The sequence below is a fragment of the Suricata suricatta genome, chromosome 5, assembly GCF_006229205.1.
Source record: "Suricata suricatta isolate VVHF042 chromosome 5, meerkat_22Aug2017_6uvM2_HiC, whole genome shotgun sequence".
Classification (NCBI taxonomy): domain Eukaryota; kingdom Metazoa; phylum Chordata; class Mammalia; order Carnivora; family Herpestidae; genus Suricata; species Suricata suricatta.
In genome coordinates, this window is record NC_043704.1 from 35,569,894 (window position 1) to 35,577,083 (window position 7,190).

Here is a 7,190-nt window from a genome sequence, read left to right on the forward strand (position 1 = left end):
ATAAAACATCTTACATTTAAAGTAATCTATTTTAACTTGTAAACAACTTAAATTTGAACACATTTTAAAGTTCTACAACTTTATTCTCACCACCTGCAACATTTGTGTATTTAATGTCACAATGTACATCTTTTTACTTTGTGTATCCATTAACAAATTATTATAGTTGATTTTAAGTCTTTTAGCCATCAGAGTAGATTCTCAACTATACAAAGATCTTCCATTTTCTTGTCCTTCATGTATGAAATAGTTCCTGATCTCACTTTTATGAAGTCTAGATTTAATCATCTTCAGAAGGTAACAACACTAGCCAACTACATGAAATCTTCTCATGTAGTCATGTCTGACCTGGGCATATTATTAATTTTTCTATTTTGTAGAGTATTATATACATGCACACACAAATTATACGCAAATCATACTTATGTTACTTAAAATTTTGTTTCAAGTTATGCTGTACAACAAAATTTAGTAACAAGAAACAATTGCTAGGTCTTGTGAGGTTAGAGCCATTGGTCTCAAGCATACTGCTTTTCAATTGCTTTTATTTTTTTAACAATAATGGCATAAAAATGTGTTTGGATATAAATAAATCTATATAAAATATAGATGAAATATATAAAGTGACAAAGTGATTATTTAATATATATATAAATTGTGAGATGATTACCACAATTTATTATATCCATTATCTGATATATTATCATATTTTTGTGAATGTTTAAGGATCTCCTCTCAGCATATTTCAAGTATACAGTGCAGTATTATTTAACTATATTTACCATCTTATGCATTATATCCCCAAAATTTATTCATTCATTTGTAAAGTATATTTAGCATATTAGATATAAGGATGAATCCGGTAAAGGTATTTTCTCTCATAAACACTGTAACTTGAGCATTGACTACATTTGTTTCTTTCTCTCTCTTTCTCCCTTCCTCCCTCCCTCCCTCCTTTCCTTCCTTCTAGCCCCCCTTTCTTTTTTCTTTCTTTCTTTCTTTCTTTCTTTCTTTCTTTCTTTCTTTCTTTCTTTCTTTCTTTCTTTTTCTTTCTTTTGTCTTTCATCTTTCTTTCTGTCTTTCATCTTCCTGTCTTTCTGTCTTTTCCTTTCTCTTTGGTCTTTGGAAACCGACCAAAAGACAACAAAAGCAAACACAATCTTTCCTTTGATATTAAAATGTTATCTATCTATCAGGTTATAGTCATGTTAAGGAAGTCTTAGTCTTTAAGAATTTATTTATATTGATAATACATATCTCTAATTTGTGATGTAAAACTATCAGGGTGCAATTTTTTAATATCATTTCCATGTTTAAGGGAAACACCTTGCAGTCACCTTCATTTACAACCTATAAAAATTTTATCAATTTATCATTTATTTTGCTTGGACTTTGTTTTAAATTTATCATCTTTCTTCTCTGCTCATGAATAAATAAAAACATTATTTGTTCCATAATTAAAAAAAATAAGGTTTGAAATCTCCTTTATTTTACAATTTTTATTGAGAACATATTACATTTTTGCAAATGATCCTTAGGGTCTCTTTGACGTATACAATTCTATAATTTCATAATACATATAAATATTTCATAGTATGTATATGTCTATATTTTATAGTATACATATTGACTTCTAGTAGGCCACAAACAATATCACACAGGTTATTCAAAGTCTTCTATATAACGATGAGTGCTTAAACATAACAATTCTTCCTTTCAATAGTGTAAATAAATATATGTAAGTAAAGTAATAGTGTAGGTAAATGGCCACAGGTACACTACAATTAATCAAAATTATATACATAAAATAAAACTTAAAAAAGCTTTGGTCAATAGTCCATTTACTATGAATTAAATGATTCCAGAAATCTCAATAGTTTTTTTTTAATAAAAATACTATCAATTTTCTATTCTTTTAAAATGGGTTTTGAGGCTATGGTGTTCTTTCAAACATGAAGAACACACAAAACTCACAAATCAGTCAATTTTATTAGTCAAGGAGTTTCCTAATGCCTGAAATGCCCTAGGAATTAACCTATTGTCAACATATACACATCAGTGTAATCTAACTGAAATGTTCACCTGAGTTAGTTGATTAGTGTTAGTTAAATTAGTCCATCCATTGCCTTCATGTTGGCAGGCACATTTTTCTTGTGCCATGTGATTGACAGACTTGGTTGATGGGACAATGAGCAATCACTCCTCTTAGCATCTCTTTAGCCTGAGGCATCCTCATTTCCCATCCCTGTGCTTTTTGTAATTTTTCTCTTTTTTGTTAACCTATCCTGGCTTCCCAACATTCTCATTATGTTCACTAATAATACCAGGAGAAGCTTGGGATCCTCTGAGTACATTCCCTTTTCTCATGAGAGCACTAATGAGAACTAATGTTCAAGGGAACACACCCTGTTCCTGGAAGGATTTAACAAGAGAGAAAATGAATTGCTGTGTGTTTCAAATCACCACTGATCAGGTGATTCCAGTATTGCAGTCTCTGCAACAGAGTTTGGGAAGTAGAAAGCTTAGGTGTAGTAGAGTGCCTGACAAACAATAAACACTCAACAACTACATTGCTAAATTACACATCAGTTAGGCCAAATTGAATATATCGGTGTTCTCTTAAAGAAGACCTTTTCAAAACCAACAATGCTTAAACAGTACCTGACATTGAATGACTTTGACTAAAAGGCCAAGATTCAAAGTAAAGATTCCTTCTGTATTAGGAAGGAAGGATGCTGCAATAAGCAGCAGGCGTCCTAATCTCAAGTAGGCTTCTGTGTTTGACTTGCCTTTTGAATGAGAGTTTGGAAACTTCAGCAGAGAAAGAAAAATGGCTTATGTAATTTCCATTGGCCTTCACTACAGCCACACAGGTTGTCATCTAAGTCAACTTGCAGTTGGCAGTAGCTGGGACCAGAAGTGGATTGCCTCTTTTCAGATTCATGTGTCATGTTAGGACAATGAAATTAGGGAAAAATATATGCCTGTAATCATAACATAAGTCTTTTGCCTAAAGTAAAGAACACACAGCCCTCTATTATGTCCCTGAAAGTATTTACAAATGACTTGAATTGGAACAGATTATTTTTTCTCCAAAATGCAATGAATACTATTTCATCATGTCTTGTATGGTTTTACAACCTTCAAGAGAGTTAATGTCCAGTGGTTGGTTGGTTATATGCTTTTTCTGGCCAATTCATATTTTTTAAGTCTAATAATTTTCAGGAGCAGTTGCTGAACTTTCAGAGCATAAAATATTTTGAGATAGGACAAGAAAGATAAAGACCAGAAAAGAAGTTTGCCAAGGAACATATATTGTCTATTTGACCAGATATTCAACCAGTGTGACACAAAAGAAAAATGTTCCATATTAGTGTATTGTTTCAAGACATATATAATCATAATGTCACATCTAACTCCCTTTTGCCTGATCTTGACACGTTAGCAATGTGCCAGTCAATAAGTTATCGAAAGGCTATTTCATTATTGGCATTAGCTTCAGAGACACAGAGCAGCATCCAATATTTTGGAGGGAACATGAGATAGATTGGAAGGCATTAATTTGATGGAGAAACATTCATCCAAGTTATTCCAACAGAATGGGCAATCACCATGTCATTACCTGTTGCCTGAAAAAGATAAAAAATCTCCAAAATGACCCTTCTTCCACCTCAGCAATCTAACTCCCAACAAATTACACTGCTATGAAAAGAATAACTAATTATGCTTCCACTAGGTACTATAAAGTGTCCAATTATGGGTCTAATTAGATGGGAAGGGCATATAGTAATGGGTCTTTATTTAGAACTGTTGTTATTCTCAGGACACCTTCTAAAGTGGTTTTTGTGTTTTGTTTTATGTATTACATTTATTCTACCTTTCTACAACTTGCTCAGATTTATCTCAATAGGACAAACATCTGTCACATCTTGCATATTGCTTTAATTTGATTGTCCCTGACCCCTTAGGCAAATATAGACAGGTGGAAAACATACTGGCTATTTCACACAACATCTGTAGTCACTTTAGCCAATCTTTTTTATGGCTTATCACAGCATGAGAGGGCTGCAGAAACCAAGCAGTAGCAAGGAGAGAGAACCAGGTGGAACTCCACCTTCTGTTTGCTTGAGCAACTCTGTACCACCTAGCGTTTGCAAATGCTGGCTGAGGAGAACAGGTGTCTGGTTGCAGGTCTAGTCCTTAAGAGTTAGGGGAAAAGAGAGAAGTAAAAAAAAATGACAGAGTATGCCTTTCAATTAAGTCATTATCTGTATTCTGTAACTCCAAAAGAGTTTAACAAATGACCACACACACAAACACACATACACATATGCACACACTCACATGCACATTCATACACAAAATTTCTTTAGCAGCAATTTGATGTGATTAATGAGGCTGTTCTGGCACATCTTGAGGATAGCATATTAGTCACAGTTAATGACTCCTGCATAGTCTACTCATAGAGCAATATATCCTTATTAAATGTCCCTAGCATAGAATGGAGAAAGACCTTAAAATATCCCATGGTCAGTGACCCTATCTCCAATATTGGCAAAGGGACACGCCCAGAAATAGCCAGGATTGATAGACTTTTACCATTATTATTATATTGAAGCAAGACACAACAAAACAGGAGTATAGGTTTTCAAAATGTCTTTCATGACCGTTCTAGCCTATAATCATTATTTAAGGCCAGGAATCATGTTTTGTAAATGAGTTCTTACTTTAATCCACGTCAGTTTCCTCTTGTGTAGACAACAATGGAAATGGAGAAAAATTGCTCAGATACCCTTTTATATATACACTTCATATACTTGGAGATCATTATTAAATCAATTTCCTGCCTTTTTTGCTACTAACTAAAGCTAACCTCTAATCTTTCTCACTAGAATTAATGTTTACCTTTTAAAATAGTTTATTATTATTTAAAAATTTTTCTCTGGACTCCTACCCACCCTCAATCAACTAATATTTTCAAAGTGTGGGAAGGAGACTACCTCTATTACCTGGGAGATAATCACGTTGGGTGCCTTTAAAAATGAATATTCTTGAGTACTCCCATTTATTCAATCAGAAGGTCTCTGACTGGGCCCAGAATCTACAGGTTTAACATGAACTTTAGGAGATCCTCATGCACATTGAAGTTTAAGCACCAGTACGCTAACTTCTCCTCAGGTAAACCATTCCAGAAATCTTTTTCTACATGCACCAGTGACATATGACTTTTAGTCATTTCTTAATCAAAGATTGAACATGGGCCCCTCCAATCTACTTACAACCCCTTCAGCTTTATCAGGTGTTCATTCTTACTTCTGAGAGTATTTCATATTTTTCTAGGATGTCTCTCTTATATGATTGCAAAGTGATTTTTTTAAACTATAGAATAGACTCTTTGTCATCACATTTCAGGTTCAAATTTGAAATCACGGTGACTTTGTGTCCCCATCTCAAGCATTGTCAGAAGCTAATGCTTCTTTTCACCAAAGATTAACTGGAGCATAGTTTCCTGGAGTTGCTTCCAATAAATACTCTTTAAACATATTGTCAATATCTACATTGGGATACAATGTCATTTTCTATTATTAAAAAAAGGTATATACTGAATGAGATTCATTCTGTTAATGATCTGTTATTGCCCAAACCAGCATTCATATTCTGTAAAAGGACAATATGACTGTAATGTTCTTCGGTGCCTTTCAAAACTAGACTTTTTTTTTTTTTTTTTTTTTTTTGCAAATCTTACTAAAGGATTTAAAATCTAGATAATAAAATTCTTCATTTCTGGTACATCCCACATTGTTTCCAGAAATTTAGCCAATGGTGACTACCAAATTTAAACAGCTGCATCACAAGATTTCAAAACATGAAATTTTATTTCATCCTCCATCCACCCCATCCTTGTGTTTTCCCAAAAAACTTGAGAGTATTTTTGTTTTAATTTCCATAGGACGCTGTATATTTGAGAAGACTGAATCAGTTTACATTTTGCTTATCCAGTACTCTTTTTATTGGCTAGTGTCTTAGGAGAGGATAGTGTTTTATGTGACCTACCAACTAATACACTTTTTCTTCTCCCTAGACTACCTTCTTCAAAACCATTTTGCATCAAATCATAGGGTCTCAATTTTCTTCTTCAAATTTGCTTCTTTATAGTCTTTATATCTAATAAACTGTTCTTTTCATTTTATCACTAAAAGTTAAATCTCTGTCTAATTTTTCTCAAACACAGTTGTGTTAATTTCAACACCTGGCCTTTATTTGTGTTGCTCTCTCTGTTGGAATGTCAACAAATATTTATTGAGCAAAATCATTAAGAATATGGCCTTTTGAAGTCAGAAACAAGTAGGATGAGCTCTCATTCTATCACCGCAGAGCAGTGTGACCTTGCATTAGTAATTCAAACACTCTAAAATTTACTTTTCTCAGCTATCGCTTAGAAATAATTGTGATTATTATGTAAATCACTACCAGATAAGAACACTAAAAGATGTGACATTTTTTTATCATTTGAAAAATTCCTGGTACAAATAAGTGTTGTATAATTTTTAGATTATTACTATTAGTCATAGCAGTAATAGTAGTGGTAATTGTGACCGAGTAGTAATGGAAAGGTAATAATAGTAATGCACAAAACATTACGCTAGATGCACATGGGGTTCTTAGGACTTATAAAAAAATTTGTAGTCTATCCAAAAAGGATTGATAAAGAAGGATGTTGATCAATAGAGTGGCTTGGTTGGATTTTTGTTTTTGCAGATTGTAGTGGTTTCTTAGGGCTGCTGTAACAGAGAAAATCAAATTGGTTGACTTAAAACAACAGAAATGTATTCTTACAGTTCTGGAAGCTAAAAGTCACCATCAAAATGTTAGCAGGCAGGGCCATGGTTTCTCTGAAGGCTCTAGGGAGGGATACTTTATTGCCTCTTAATATCTTCTGGTGGTTCCTTGAAATCTTTGGTGTTCTTAGCTTGTAGATGCATCCAATCTATGCCTCTGTCATCTCAATATTGTCTTATAGTACTCTCCTTGTTTTGTTTAGTTTTTCTGTGTCTAAATTTCCCTCTTTTTATGAAGACACCAGTCATTGAATTAGGGCCCAACCTAATTTGGTATAAGTTCATATTAACTTATTTCCACATAAGGTTACATTCACAGGTATTGGAGGTTAGCATTTAAACATATATTTT